The following is a 17014-nucleotide window of genomic DNA, read 5'->3' as shown; positions in this document are numbered from 1 at the left end:
CAAACTCATTCTATGAGGCCAGCATTACCTTAATCCCCAAACCAGGCAAAGACCCCATCAAAAAGGAGAATTTCAGACTGATATCCCTGATGAATACGGATTCCAAAATTCTCAACAAAATCCTAACAGGATCCAACACTACATTAAAAGGATCACCCACCACGACCAAGTGGGATTTATCCCCAGGATGTAAGGGTGGTTCAACATTCGCAAATCATTCAGTGTGATAGAACACATTAATAAGAGGAGAGAGAAGAACCATATGGTCCTCTCAATTGATGCATAAAAAGCATTTGACAAAATACAGCATCCTTTCCTGATTAAAACTCCTCAGAGTATAGGGATAGAGGGAACATTCCTCAAGTTCATAAAATCCATCTATGAAAAACCCACAGCGAATATCACCCTCAATGGGAAAAGCTGAGAGCCTTTCCCTTAAGATCAGGAACACGACAAGGATACCCACTCTCACCACTATTGTCCAACATAGTACCAGAATTCCTAGCAACAGCAATCAGACAACAAAAAGAAATAAAAGGTATTCAGATTGGCAAAGAAGAAGTCTCTCTCTTTGCAGATGACATGATACTTTATGTGGAAAACCCAAAAGACTCCACCCCCAAATTACTAGAACTCATACAGCGATTCAGTAATGTGGCAGGATACAAAATCAATGCACAGAAATCCATTGCTTTCTTATACACTAACAATGCAACTGTAGAAAGAGAAATTAGAGAAACGATTCCATTTACAATAGCACCAAAACCATAAGATACCTCAGAATAATCCTAACCAAAGAGGTAAAAGATCTATACTCTAGGAACTACAGAACAGTCATGAAAGAAATTGAAGAAGACACAAAAAGATGGAAAAACATTCCATGCTCATGGATCGGAAGAATAAACATTGTTAAAATGTCTATGCTACCCAGAGCAATCTATACCTTCAACACCATCCCAATCAAAATTCCAATGACATTTTTCGAAGGGCTGGAACAAACAATCCTAAAATTTGTATGGAATCAGAAAAGACCCTGAATCGCCAAGGAAATGTTGAAAAAGAAAAACAAAGCTGGGGGCATCATGTTGCCCGATCTCAAGCTATATTACAAAGCAGTGATCACCAAGAGAGCATGGTACTGGCACAAAAACAGACATATAGACCAATGGAACAGAATAGAGAACCCAGATATGGACCCTCAACTCTATGGTCAAATAATCCTCGACAAAGCAGGAAAAAATATGCAGTGGAAAAAAGACAGTCTCTTCAATAAATGGTGCTGGGAAAATTGGACAGCCACATGCAGAAGAATGAAACTCGACCATTCTCTAACACCATACCCAAAGATAAACTCAAAATGGATGAAAGACCTCAATGTGAGACAGGAATCCATCAAAATCCTAGAGGAGAACATAGGCAGTAACCTCTTTGACATCAGCCACAGCAACTTCTTTCAAGATACATCTCCAAAACCTAGTGAAACAAAAGCAAAAATGAACTTTCGGGACTTCAAGATAAAAAGCTTCTACACAGCAAAGGAAACAGTCAACAAAGAGGGACCTACAGAATAGGAGAAGATATTTGCAAATGACACTACAGACAAAGGGCTGGTATCCAAGATCTATAAAGAAATTTTCAAACTCAGCACCCAAAAAACATATAATCAAGTCAAAAAAATAGGCAGAAGACATGAACAGACACTTCTCCAAAGAAGACATACAAATAGTTAACAGACACATGAAAAAATGTTCATCATCATTAGCCATCAGGGAAATTCAAATCAAAACCACACTGAGATACCACCTTACACCAGTTAGAATGGCAAAAATTGACAAGGCAAGAAACAACAAATTTGGAGAGGCTGTGGAGAAAGGGGAACCCTCTTACACTGTTGGTGGGAATATAAGTTGGTATAGCCACTTTGGAAAACAGTGTGGAGGTTCCTCAAAAAATTAAAAATAGAGCTACCCTATGACCCAGCAATTGCACTCCTGGGTATTTACCCCAAAGACACAGATGTAGTGAAAAGAAGGGTCATATGCACCCCAATGTTCATAGCAGCAATGTCCACAATAGTCAAACTGTGGAAAGAGCCACGATGCCCTTCAACAGATGAATGGATAAAGAAAACGTGGTCCATATATACAATGGAATATTACTCAGCCATCATAAGGATGAATACCCACCTTTTAAATCAACATGGATGGGACTGGAGATTATGCTAAGTGAAATAAGTCAAGCAGAGAAAGTCAATTATCATATGGTTTCACTTATTGTGGAACATAAGGAATAGCAGGGAGGACATTAGATGAAGGAGGGGGGGCATCAGAGGGGAGATGAACCATGAGAGACTATGGACTCTGAGAAACAAACTGAGGGTTTTAGAGGGGAGGTGGGGTGAGAGGATGGGTGAGCCCGGTGATAGGTATTAAGGAGGGCACGTACTGCATGGAGCACTGGGTGTTATACAAAAACAATGAATCGTGGATCACTACATCAAAAACGAATGACGTACTGTATGGTGACTAACATAATAAAATTAAATTAAATTTAAAAAAAATTCTAAAGCCTTTTTTTTCCACAAAAATTTTTTAAAAATCTAAATCATATGGAACCACAAAAGACCCAGAATGGACAAAGCAATCTTGAGCAAGAACAAAGCTGGAGGCATCACACTTTTGATTTCAAAATATACCATAGCTAGATGGGTGATGGGTATTAAGGAGGGTACTTTTTATGATGAGCACTGGGTACTGTATGTAAGTGATGAACCACTGAATTCTACTCCAGAAACTAATATTGCACTGTATGTTAACTACCTAAAATTTAAATTTAGAATAAAATTTTAAATAAATAAAATGGGAAAAAATACATACCATAAAGCCATGGCAATCAAAACATTAAGATATTTGCATAAAACAGTCATACAGACCAATGGAACAGTACAAACAGCCCAGAAATAAATCCATACATTTACAGCCAACTGATCTTCAAAAAAGGTGCCAAGAATACAAAATGGGAAAAGGATAGTCCCTTTAATAAATGGTGCTGAGTAAATCAGTATCCACATGCAGAAGAATGAAACTGGATCCTTATCTCACACCACATAAAAAAAAGCAATTCAAACTGTATTTAAAGACTTAAATGCAAGACCTGAAACTGTAAAACTAGTAGAAGAACGCATAGGGGGAAAGCTTCTTGACACTGGTCTTGACATAATTTTTTGGATACAACCTCGAAAGTACACACAACAAAAGCAAAAAAAGACAAATGAGACTGCATCAAACTAAAAAGCTGCACAGCAAAGGAAACAGAATAAAGAGACAACCTACAGAATGGGAGAAAATATTTGCAAATATCTGATAAAGGGTTAATATCCAAAATATATGAGAAACTCAAAACAACTCAATAGCAAGAAAATCTTATTTTAAAATGACCAAAGGAACTGGACAGACATTTCTCTGAAGAAGACATATAAATGGCCAAAAGGTATGTGAAAAAATGCTCAACACCAAAAATCATCAGGCAAATACAAATCAAAACCACAATACCACATCATACCTGTTAGAATGGCTATTATCAAAAAGACAACAGGTAACAAGCATTGGCCAGAATATGGAGAAAAGGAACCCTTGTACACTGTTGGTAGGAATATAAATTGATACAGGTATTAAAGAAAACAGTCTGAGGTTCCTCAAAAAATTAAAAATAGAACTACTATATGATCCAGCAATCCCACTTTTGGGTATATATCCAAAGGAAATGAAAACGGTATCTTAAAGAGATATCTGCAATTTCATGTTCATTGCAGCATTACTCACAAGAGCTAAAATATAGAATCATCTAAGTGTCCATTGATAGATGAACAGATAAAGAAAATATATTGTACATACACAATGGAGTATCATTCAGCCCTAAAGAAATAATGAAATCCTCTCATTTATGAGAAAATGGATGAACCTGGAGGACATTATGCTAAGTGAAAGAAATGCCAGACACAGAAAGACAAATACTGCACAATCTCACTTCTGCTGGAATCTGAAAAAGTCAGACTTGTAGAAGCAGACAGTAAAATGGTGGTTGCCAGGGAAAAGTGGGTAAGGGAAATAAAGAGATGTTTGTCAAAGGATACAAACTTTCAGTTATGCAGAAGAATAAATTCTGGGTATCTGATGTACATAGCACAGTGACTATTGGATACCTGAAATTTGCTAAGAGAGTACATCCTAAATGTTCTTACCACACACACAAAAGGGCAATTATGTGAGGTGATGGGCATTTTCCATTTTTTAATTAGCTTGACTGAGGTAATCACTTAACAATGTATATGTATAGTGAAACACTATATTGTACACCTTAAATATATACATTTTTGTCAATTATACCTCAATAAAGCTCAAAAATAACAATGACAGTATCTGCTTCCATATTAAAACATTCTTAACAAAAATTAGTAGCTAACTATAAATTTTATATACCATCTAACAGTAGGTATATATGATAGATATGTATCATATTTACTTATACACTTTGCTGAACACATGCATATGTTTTCTTTGATTTGAAACAAAACAAATTTATCAATTTACCTCCCATAGTAGAAAAATCTAGAAATGAAGAGGAAACTCAAGAAGTATTGAAAAGTTTAAAAAACCATTTTGGAAATGAAGATGAAACTAAAAATTAAAAAAAAAAACAGGAAAATGAATAGTCATAATAAATCATGCCTTAAGAAAAACAGAAAGTTAAGATAAAGGATAATTTTACAAATCAAAAAGGAATTACCTATAAGCTAAACGTGCAACTACCTTGTGACCCAACAATTTTATCTCAGAGAAAGGAAATCTTAAATTCACACAATAACCTACACATAAGTGCTCATAGCAGCTTCGGTTGTAAGAACCCAAAACTGTAATCAGCAAAGAAGTCCTTCAACAAGAAAATGGTTAAACAAACTGTGGTACATACATACCACAGAATACTACACAGCAATAAAAAGGAACAAACAACCCAATAATTTAGATGAGTCTCCAATTATGCTGAATAAAAAAAAAAGAAAGCCAATTTTCTATAAGTTACATACTATATAGACCTATACCTATATAATATTTTTGGAATCACAAAATTTTAGAAATGGAAGACAGATTAGTAGTTGCCAGTGCTTAGGGAGGGGTTGGAGGTAGGAGGGTAGAAGGTGGCTAAAGTTATAAAAAAGCAACACAAGGGGTCTTTGTGGTGTTGGAACTGTTCAATATTTTAACTGTGGTGGCAGATACATGAAGCTACACAAGTAATAAAATTATGCAGAACTTACATACACACACACACACACACACACACACGTATACGAATAAAACTGGGAATATATTGCTGTTAGTATCCTCATTGTGATATTATTCAATAGTTTTCTAAAATTTTAACCATTGAGGGAAAGAAAACAAGCTGTACAAGGGATCTCTGTTTTATTTTATTACAACTGCATATGACTCTATAATCATCTCAATTTTTAGAAAGAAAGAGAAAGAAAAATAAATGAACTAAATACAATGCGATGTCCTACAATTTGATCCTGGAATAGTTAATGGAGAAACTAATGGAATTTGAAGAAAATATGGAGTTTAGCTATGAATCAATACTGGTTTCTTAGTTTTGACAAATGTACTTTGCTAATGTAACATGTCAACATTAGGGAATACTGGGTCAGGAGTATACTGAACTCTAAACTATCTTTGCATATTTTCTATAGTAAACCTAAAATTATTCCTAATAATTTATTTAAAAAAAATTTTTAAAGTCAGGCCATAAAAAAGGAATCAGGAGAAAGTGATAAAGATTGATGATAATCAATGTTGGAGAGTCAAATTATCTGAAGAAAACCAAAGCAAAGTTACAGAAAAAAAAAAACCAAAAAAACAAAACTGAATAACTGAAATTTTAAATTCCTGAAGTTTGAAGCTACATATTGAAAAAGCCCAGGGCGCCTGGGTGGCTCAGTTGGTTACGCGACTGCCTTCGGCTCGGGTCATGATCCCGGAGTCCTGGGATCGAGTCCCGCATCAGGCTCCCTGCTCAGCACGGAGTCTGCTTCTCCCTCTGACCCTCTTCCCTCTCGTGCTCTCTCTCTTTCTCTCTCTCTCAAATAAATAAATAAAATCTTTAAAAAAAAAAAAAAGAAGAAAAAGCCCACCATGTAGCAGAGAGTATCAACCCAGAATGATCAATAAGATATTCCTATAAAATTAATGGACTTAAAAATAATCCTTTGAGATTTAGGCCAAAACATCATGTGTAAAATTAAAAAAAAAAGAAAAGAAAAGAAAGAAAGAAAAGAAGACTACTCTCAGACTTTTCAACAGCAATGTTTTTGCCAGAAAAAAACTGGAGTTACAGATTTGAGATATTCAAGGAAAGAAAATGTGAGCCAAGGATTTTATTTTCAGCAAAAATGACCTTCAGGTATAAAAAGCACAGAGAGAATGTTAAAAGCAAGCAAGAAAATTCATGAACATTTTTCCCAAGAGCTTTTCCTAAGCCATCTATTAAAGAGAAAGCTTGAGACAACCAAAATGACTAAAGAAACATCATCATGGAGCACCTGGGTGGCTCAGTCAGTTAAGCATCTGCCTTTGGGGCAGGTCATGATCCCAGGGTCCTGGGATAGAACCCTGCATCAGACTCCCTGCTCAGCAGGGAGTCTGCTTCTCCCTCACTCTCTCCTTCTGTTTGTACTCTCTTGCTCTCATGCTCTCTCTCTCTCTTCCAAATAAATAAATAAATCTGCAAAAAAAAAAAAAAGAAACATCATCATAAAGACTGGTGGTAAGCACTAAATATAGTTACTTGTAGAACTAAGACTGGGATGGAGAGAACATAATATTTAATGATTATATGCTCTGACAATACACAGAGCTACTATAAAGAAAAACTGGGAAGAATGTGAATAACACATGAAAAAATACCTTTTAGAACTGTTTTCAATAACCAAAATCAGTGGTGGTTGTATCAGTATTGTTATTCCTTGACAATTTGTATGTGTCATGTGGAATTAAAGTAAATGAGCAATTAACGGGCATAGTAATTCTATCAGATCAGATTTTCAGTAAGAAAAAAGGAAATACAGGTATAAACCAGAAGAAATTAAGAACCTAAAGATAAAAACTGATCTTGAATTTGAGTTGAAAGTATCAGTATGAACTTACAAGGTATTTTTACTTTAGTACATCTATTTTCCTAGCTCTGTCCACTGAGAAGGCTTAAAAATAATGACAAACTAAGAAGCAATGAACATCTCTAGTGCTAGACTGGGGTCTTGCAATACTATTACATTTCAAAGTCTGTCTGCCAAATACGCATTACTGAATAAGATAAAAAGCTCTTCAAATGAAAAATGGGTTAATTTTCTCACATAATTGCTTAAAAATATGTATATCTGAAGAAAGATCACTGTTAAGGATGTACCATTTCAGGTCAAAGTAAAAGGGGTTTCTCATAGATTGATTCAATAATCCAAGAGGTCCATGAGAAAGCAGGTCATATAGTGGAAAGAACATCGAATCAGGAGCCAGGAACTGAGCTTTCAGTTCTGGCTTCAACAGAAAGAGGCTGTACTCTGCCGGGTAAGTTACTTTACAGTTTCCTTAACTCCAAATGAAGAAGACTGAGAAGAAGCACTCTAATGACCAGTATTATGACTCCATGATTCAAGAGTGATTTGTATAGCTGTTGACATAAAAGGAATAATATGGAAATTACATTTGGGAAGGGCATCTCAAGCACAGTTAAGTGCTTTAGGTAATTCGAAGGTTGAGAACTAGAGGGCAAAAGAGACACTAAGTAGTCATGCTTAAGCTAAATGAAGGAGATGGATCTCCCCCTCTTTTTAGAAGCTCACGATAGGACAAAAATGGACAAATGCATATATAAAAATTAGTAAAGGGAAAAATACTCATGTTCACAGTAGTAAATTCATGTAAGGAATATATGTGACTGTTGGACAAAAAATGCTCTTGCTACTGTTTTATAAAGCACAGAATCATGAGTACCAACTTGGGAAAAGAAAAAAATAAAGGGCTTCAAGCCAAGGCCAACCTTCAATAAAACACTTAGGCAAATAAAACAATCTTCCAAAGTCACTGCTGACCACACCTTCCACAAATGCTGCCACAGGATCTCAACACTTGTATGTTGAGGTGGCACCTGGAATCTAGTAAGTATTATTGTCTCACAGTCTTCACTGCTTGCTATAAATAATTATTTTGAAAATACCCACTTGGCAGGGAGCATAATGCCAGGAGCCACAAAAATATAAAAAGAAATATAAGGCATGTCCCTAAGCACAGAGAACTTAGTACAAAGGCATGGAAAAATAAATTGGGGCGCCTGGGTGGCCCAGTCGTTGGGCATCTGCCTTCGGCTCAGGTCATGATCCTAGGGTCCTGGGATCGAGCCCCACATCGGACTCCCTGCTCCACGGGAAGCCTGCTTCTCCTTCTCTCACTCCCCCTGCTTGTGTTCCCTCTCTCGCTGTCTCTCTCTCTGTCAAATAAATAAATAAAAATCTTTAAAAAATAAATAAATAAAAATTTTTTAAAAAAAGGAAATAACTAAAGACAGTGCATGCCTGGGTGCACATCTGTTTGCTTTGGAATTTAAATCACATGTTTTTCCACAGAAACAACACAGAAAATGATGAAATCTCCAAGCCACTCCTCTAATTTATTTAATGCGTACTTGGTTGAGCTGCAGTAGTTTTCCTTTATTTTCAATGTGATTCTCAATCAGTTTGAGGAGCTAAGAGGAAATGGTGCTATATAGCAGGGGAAAATCATATCCAATATTATGACATAATTTTACAATTACAAAATGTAAAGCTAATTTTCATGACACAAAAAACTATTTTCATTAACAAATTTAAAAGTAAATGGTAGCTAATAATTTATATACACAGCACTGTGCACTAAGTAGTTTCAATAGCTTTACATATAAAAACTTAATCTCATTACTTTTTTTATTATTAAAACAAACCCAACAGGAGGTACTATCAATATCCCCAGTTTTAAGATGAATAAACTACAACATAAGGGAGATTAATTTGACTAGTCACAGAGCTCCATAAAGCTTCTTGGTTGGAAGAGATACACAAAAGATAATCTATGTTCTCAGTAACCTCATCACCCAACATTCTTCACTGGGGCTGAAAATAGAGCTGGGGCCATGAGAGCACTCATATACTTACATATAGTTCTATAAGCACTCTTTTTCGAGCAGTACATAAACTAAAATAAAATGATTCAGAGTGGTATGGCCCAAAGAATCCCACGTTTATACCACAGCTATGTTCACACAAGGACACAAGGATATATGTACATGAATGTACAGCAGTGTCTGTGATGGTTAATAACTGAATACAATCCGATGTCCAATAGGGGACATGCTAAATACATATTTATATTTCTACAGGGAATGCTGTATAGGTTTTTAAAAGAATGAGGTAGTTTAGGGATGCCTGGGTGGCTCAGTCAGGTAAGCGTCTGCCTTCGGCTCAGGTCATGATCCCAGGGTCCCGGGATGGAGTCCCGAACTGGGCTCCCTGCTCAACAGGGAGTCTGCTTCTCCCCCTGCCTGCTCCCCCTGCTTGTGCACTCACTCTCTCTCTCTAACAAATAAATAAATAAAATCTTTTAGAAAAAAATAAAAGGGATGCTATTTGAAAAAAAAAAAAGAATGGGGTAGTTTAATACTTATGGACAGAGAAAAATATCTTAATATAGTATCAAGTGGCAAAAGAAAGGTGGAGAACAGTATGTGTATCATGATTCCACTTGTGGGAGAGAAAAAGGAGGAGGATATATATATATGATACTCTGATCATACATGCATCATATATATGATCAGAAAGTTTCTTAAGAAAACAAGAAATTATCTACAGTGCTTTACTTCTGCAAAGTGGGGAATAGGGAAAAAGGCCAGTAGCTAGAGGACAAAGAGATTTTTGTTGTTATATTATATCCTTTTTTACTGAATTTCATTTTACCAAAAATACATATTGCTATTTTTACATGGCTTAATTAAAAATATAGTATTATTGAGCCTAGCCTCCTTTTACATAGAGGTTCCTAACAACAGACTGGTATGTAATGATCAGTGATGAGATGCGTTCCAAGAGATTCATTCCTAATATTTTTTAACCAAGAGAAGTTTATGAATGATTTATTATTTTTATAAATAAGTAAAATCAATATCCCTTTAATTAATCCATTAATGCAAAGGGGGAAAAAGGAGGGGGGCCTTTAAGAGTCAAACAGAAGGGGAAAACAAATTACCTCCTAAAGATGGTTTTTAGGAGGTTCTATTCCAGAAGAATGGGGGTCCTCAAAAAAAAGGTTCCCCCATCCAGCCTGAAGGTCCTTAGAAATGTAAACAGCCTTCTTGTAAAATAAGTAAACAAGTTATGTAGTCATAGAGAGTAGGCAAGAACTTATTTTTCACCCTTTTAAATACGTTTTTGTATATGTTTACTGTGCTATGCACACCGTTATACATAATCAAATATAACATATTTGGAATATGCTTGCTCAAAAATGTTTTACTGATAGGGTGTGCAAAAATGTTTGGGAACTACTGATATGGTTAAACAAATGTAATGCAGTGAAGAGGAAAGCATTAGATGTTCATTCCATGGTCAAGGGCTGAAAACTAAAAGCTGTGAAACGATCAGTGTCTAATGTTTGCAACTTTTTAGTTCTCTTCAACTTTTTCCTATATCTATTCCATGACCAAATCCTGCCATTTCCAGCTTAACATTTACTGGGTTTGACTATTCATAGTCATTCTGACCATACAAATTTAATTACTTCATGTTTCTGGAAAGGCCTAGGAGCCTTTCTGTAAAAAGTACTCCACTGCCATCTTGAAAAGAACTGTAAGATTCTTTAAAAGCTAGGAAAGCTTCCAACTATCGCCAAAGGTGAAAGTACTTATCCAGTGACTTTAAATATCTCTGTCCCACACTTAAACCGTCCTTTCCCCCCACAGACCAACTGGAACTCTTTAAATAAGTCAGACAATTATATTCCTCATTTGTCAAGGGACTCACCCTCCCCTTCCCCCCTACACAGCACTGCCGTTAAGCACATAAATATCCTGCACATCACCAAATCCAGTTCTTTTTCCTCCAGAACTTTCTTCAGGGTTCCCTTTCCTCTAACTGCCTGCCCACCTCTGATTCCTGGGATTTAAGAGCTGATGGCATCGCCAAAATCATTCTTCTCTCCCAATCTCACCAGGAATTCATTAGCAGGATCGTCTGACAGGCCCCCTTTTTGTGTTATAACTCCACTGTTTCTGTGATCTCCGCCTTCAGGAACATTGACTGCTTTGGGTCCCGCCTCCCTTTCCGGGCACTAAGTTTGTTTAGGGCCTGAGCGCAGGGGCCGGGCAGGTTCTCTCCGACGTCAGCTACTGCGTACCTATAGGGCGGCCTAAGCAGGCCGCTCAGGGAACAAGGCCGAGCAGACAGGACTGACGGGAGAGCATTCTCCGTCGCTCCCGGAGAAGAAAGGTCCTGGGCAGGGGGCAGACCGCGCATACGTGCCCCGAGGCCGCGAAGGCAGACCCGAAGCCCCTTGACGGGGCCAGCTTGCTAGTGAGCAACTAGAACTAGGCCTGGTAGGTGAAGGGAGGCGTGTGTAGGGCCGAATCCCGGACTGAATCAGGAAGAGGAGGGCCAGGGATGGGACCCGAGTGTGGCCGCTTCGGCAACCCCTGCGCAGGGGGGGACCGTGAAAAGACTCAAGGAAGGGAGGAGTTGGGGAATATCCCTCACTCACCTGGAAGAGGCTGAGGCCGGAGGCACCAGCTGCCCCCTTCCAAATTTAAGCCACGTCAGCTCGGGAATCCCGTCCGCGACACCTACCACCGCCGCGCCCGGTCAAGGGACTCAACCACTCGCAGTTGGGACGGAAGATGGGATTAGGACATGAACCAATCCGGGCTATCGGCAGAGCGTCACCAGGGAGACCAGGCACGCCTTGTTTGTAACTAACCCATCAACGATGACGGAAACCAATCAACGCCAGGAAATTCTCTGCTTCCTCAAAGAAAGAGCCAATGGTCTCTTAACAGTGGAGGAGGGGCGGAGTCAGACGTGAGCAAGTGTTCCGGAAGAAGATCTGCGGAAGGACCGGAAATGCCGGGAGGGTGGGCCTTCTGCGGTGGGTCAGGTGTTAGTGTGAAGTAGGTGGGCCGCTGGGTTCCAGGTCGTCTGCGGTGCTGATGGTGACTGACCCAGACTACGGCTTGGGCTTTTGCGGAGCCCCGTACTGCGAGTACCAGGTGTCAAAGGATTGTTGAATGAGCTGTGAGAAGGGAGTGGGGATATGGGTTTTGCTCTTATAATCGTAAAATATTAAGAGCCCGAAAGTAGGTCGTCTAATATGATTTTTTCATTTTACTGATAAAAAATGAGAACCGGATTAAAGTGAGTCACCCAAAGACAGATAGCGACTTAATGATTAGAACTCGGACTAGAACCTGGCGGCTTTATGAAAGAGAATCTGAGATGTCTCTAAGGACATGAGTGGGAGAATAGTGAATACTACTAGAAAAGTGCCTCTGTGGAAGTGGCGTTTGAGCTGGGACTTAAGCAAAAGGTGAGATTTGAGGGCCCAGGTCTGGAATGGGAGACAGAAGCTCCAGTAATAGCCACCGAAATCATGTATGCTCTCTTTAAGGCCAAAGGAAAGGGGGGAAAGCCAGCTCCCTTGACTTAAGGCCCTCTTGACAATAAGACTGTTTTAATTTATTGCTAGCCCACTATATGTATCCTCACCCTAATGCTTACATAACTCTTTGAGATTCAAACATCAGCTCACTAAGGCCTTCGCTGGCTACTCACCTTTCATAGCAGTCCCCTGCATGTACAATACCCTATCTCTGCTTATGTTTTCCCTAAGTACTTTGCCATCTTTACTTCATTTATCTTTATTTTCTCTCTCCTCACTAAATTATTACTTCCAAAAGACAGGAATTTTTGCTTCTTGATCTCAGCTATATCTCCAGATCCAAGAACAGTATGCAGGAGAGCACTCAGTATCTTTTGAATCTGTGAAGTACATATGATTATCACCATCTTACATTGGACACTGTATTCAAGACAATAAGGCTGAAAAGATTAAGTAATTCGCATAAATTCACATAATGAGGGGCAGAGCCAGGATTTGAAGTTACTATCAAATGCCAAAGCTGCAGTACTTTGTCAGTACATTATGTTCTCATATCCCTGATTATACCCACTCAGCAAAGCCTGGATCAGTGCAACCACCAGTCTTGGCTCCTACCTTTGGAGTGCAGAATGCTGCAGGAGAAAATTTGACATCAGGGAGATGGTTACTTCTACGCATTCAGTTTCCATTCTTCACTCCATCCTCAGCACATTCCCAAATCTTTGGTGTTTATTCAGCTTCCTCTTCCATTTCCCACAACAGTGATTCAAACCTTTAACACCCTCTTACCATTCCCAGCAGATGAATTTACTTTTATCTCAGAGAAAATAGAAACCACCTGACTGGAGTCCTACTGAGTTACGCCTTTACACAAACATTGTCTTTCTCCATACTTCCTTGTTTCCACATTCAGCCTTAGAACAGAACAGATCTAGCAGTTTTAACATAATGAAATTTTCTTATGGGAAAAAAGATTAGAAAATTGTCTATATAGTGGGACGCCTGGGTGGCTCAAGCGGCTGCCTTCGGCCCAGGTCATGATCCCAGAGTCCTTGGATCGAGTCCCACATCAGGCTCCTTGCTCAGGAGGGAGCCTGCTTCTCCCTCTCTCTCCTTATGCTTGTGTTCTCTCTGTCAAATAAATAAAGTCTTTAAAAAAAAAAATGTCTGTATAGTAAGTAGGTCTTCTTAAGGCCCTGCCTTTCATTCTTGGGTCAGCACAGACTGGTCATTCAGTGAGAATTACAGTGAACACTAGGCAATTGAAGGAATAATAGTACTGGGTGGAGGTTAAAGAGCTGAACTGAGTTTTTTTTCAAAGGGTACTGAAAGACTGGAAATTATTTAGAATGCAATTTAATGAAAGGAGTTTAGGCCCTGAGAGAGTGATTAAGATAATAAAAGATAACTAGGAGCTGACCCATCAGATAAGAGGGAAAAGAACAGTGGAGGCAAATGGAGCAGCATGTGCATGGACTGTTTGAGGAAAGACATGAGTGAGTAATATGAACAGGTAGACAAGGAGTAGGTCATGACGTGGTGTGTGATATTTTATGGTAAGGGGTTTGGATATTATTCTGAACTCTAGAGCAGTTAGGGACTGCAGAAATCACAGAAGGGACAAAGTTAGTTGTCCCTTACAGAGTGACCATTCCTCAATTAAGAGTTCAGTGAGAACAGTTTGGGGGACAGGAAATGTCACATCCTCTCTGATTTACTATTGCCCAGTTCCCTCTTGGTCTTCTTTTTTCCAGTTCTTTCCTCCTCATTCTTACCTTCCCTTATGCCAAATACAAATTTATGCCAAAAGTTTCATACAGTCTTGTTTATTAATGTATTCTCCATACCTAAGGTAATATCTTCAACAGAGTACATGTTCAGTAAATAATTGTTAAATGAATAAATGTTTAAATTCCTAAGAATCTGATATTTAACTGCCAATCTTAAAATCTGAAAGAAAGAAGAATTTCTTGAGAAATATAGGATAAATAAGTATATAAACAAAAAATATAAAATTGGGGTGCCTGGGTGGCTCAGTCAGTTAAGAGTCTGCCTTTGGGGCTTCTGGGTGGCTCAGTCGTTAAGTGTCTGCCTTCGGTTCCGGTCATGATCCCAGAGTCCCGGGATCAAGCCCCTCATTGGGCTCTCTGCTCTGCAGGAGGCCCGCTTCTCCCTCTCCCACTCCCCCTGCTTGTGTTCCCTCTCTCGCTGTGTCTCTATCAAATAAATAAATAAAATCTCTAAAAAAGAAAAAAGAGTCTGCCTTTGGCTCAAGTCATGATCTCAGGGTCCTGGGATCAAGCCCTGCATCAGGCTCCCTGCTCAGTGGGAAGTCTGCTTCTCCCTCTCGCTCATCCTCTCTCAGATAAATAAATTTTAAAAAATCCTCTCTGGGGGACAATAATTTGAAAAATACATATAAAATCACACAATTACGCCAATCAAAGAAGAAAAAATTTGACACAATTCAAGAGCCATTCATACAAAAAAACCATCAGAAAACTAGGAATAGAGGGAACTGCTTCAATCTGATAAAGAACATCTACAAAAATCCCACAGCTAACATCATTCTTACTGGTAAAAAAAAAAAAAAAAGAAATTCTTTCCCTAATATTAGGAACATGGCAAGGGTGTCCTCTCTCACCACTCCTGTTCAACATTTTACTGGAATTCCTATCAAATGTAAAACAAGATATACAGATTGGGAAGAAATAAAATTCTTTGTAGAACATGAGTATATATGTAGAAAAATCCCTAATAAACTAAAAAATAAAAAGCAACAACAAAACCCACACCTGGAATTAATAAGCAATTATAGTAAGGTTGCAGGATAAAAGGTTAATGTACAAAAATCAATTGCTTTTCGATATACTAACAATGAACAATTGGAATTTGAAATTAAAAACAATGCTATTTATATTAGCACCGAAAGCAAGACATGCATAAATCTAACAAAACATACAGAATCTATATGAGAGAAACTATAAAACTGATGAAAGACATAAAGCATCTAAATAAATAGAAATATTTCATGTTCATGGATAAGAACAGTAAGATTGGTCATAGATTCAACATGATCCAAACTGAAATCCCAGCAAGTTATTTTGTGAATATCAAAAAAAACTAATTCTACAGTTTATATGGGAAGAAAAATCTGGAATAACCAACAGAATACAGAATAAAGGAGAAAAAGTTGGAGGAGACATGGCAGGGAGAAGAAGGAGGAGGAAAAAGTTGGGGGACTGGCACTAGCTGACTTCAAGACTTACTATAAAGCTATAGTAATCAAGACAGTGTGGTAATGGAGAAAGAATAGATCAACAGAACAGAATAGAGAGCCCCAAAATAGACCTACACAAATATAGCCAACTGAGCTTTGATGAAGGAGCAAAGGCAATTCAGTGGAGAAATGTCTTTTCAATAAATGGTACTGGAACCAGTACCCAGATGCAAAATGAATAGGACTTATACCTTTCACAAAAATAAACTCAAATGTATTACAGACCTAAATGTAAACTGCAAAGCTATAAAAATTTTAGAATATAAGAGAAAATCTAGATGACTTTGGATTTGGCAATGACTTTTTAAATACAACACCAAAAGCATGGTTCATGGGAGGCTGTGTATGTGTGTATGTTGGGGGGTGGTGATCTGATAAGTTGGACTTGATTAAAATGAAAATCTTTTGAAAGGCTCTGCTAAGAGAACGAAAAGACAAACCACAGATTGGGAGAAAATAACTTGCAGAACACCTATCTGGTAAAGGACTAGTGTCCAAAATATACAAAGAACTCCTAAAACTCAACAATAAGAAAACAATCCAATTAAAAAGTAAGCAAAAGATCTCAACAGCCACCTCACCAAAGAAGATATATAGATGGAAAATAAGCATATAAAAAGATGCTGAATATCCTATGTCACTAGGGAATTGCAAATTAAAATAACAATGAGATACCACCACATACTTACTAGAAACACAAAAATTCAAAACACTGGCAACATCAAATGCTGGCAAGGATGTGGAGCAGCAGGAACTCTCATTTACTGCTGGTGGGAATGCAAAATGGTACTGCCACTTTGGAAAACGATTTGGCAGTTTCTTATAAAGCTAAACATAGTATCCATACTATCCATACCATACTATCCAGCAAACATGCTTCTAAGTATTTACTCTTATCAGTGAAAACTTACATCTACACAAAAACTTTCACATAAATGTTTATAGAAGCTTTATTTATAATTTCCCAAACCTAGAAATAACCAAGATGTCCTTCAGTAGGTGAGTGGATAAA

The 17014-nt window shown here is 37.9% G+C and overlaps 1 protein-coding gene across 9 annotated transcripts in view; it reads right to left on the bottom strand.

Annotated features, from left to right (window-relative positions):
* Positions 1-12064, bottom strand: part of GOLGB1 (golgin B1) — a 97664-nt gene extending 85600 nt beyond the window's left edge. For 8 of the 9 annotated variants that reach the window (XM_027582109.2, XM_027582115.2, XM_027582111.2 and 5 more), the window contains exon 1: positions 11829-12064. The gene's annotated coding sequence lies outside the window, so the exon portion shown is untranslated. Of the gene's footprint in view, positions 1-1370; positions 1398-11828 lie in introns of those variants that run through there. The other variant, XM_027582110.2, reaches the window with a different exon arrangement.
* Between the last annotated feature and the right edge of the window lie 4950 nt (positions 12065-17014).

Source organism: Zalophus californianus, chromosome 1, assembly GCF_009762305.2.
Source record: "Zalophus californianus isolate mZalCal1 chromosome 1, mZalCal1.pri.v2, whole genome shotgun sequence".
NCBI lineage: Eukaryota > Metazoa > Chordata > Mammalia > Carnivora > Otariidae > Zalophus > Zalophus californianus.
Note: the sequence above shows the minus strand (reverse complement) of the source record. Positions and strands in the feature narration are given on the sequence as shown.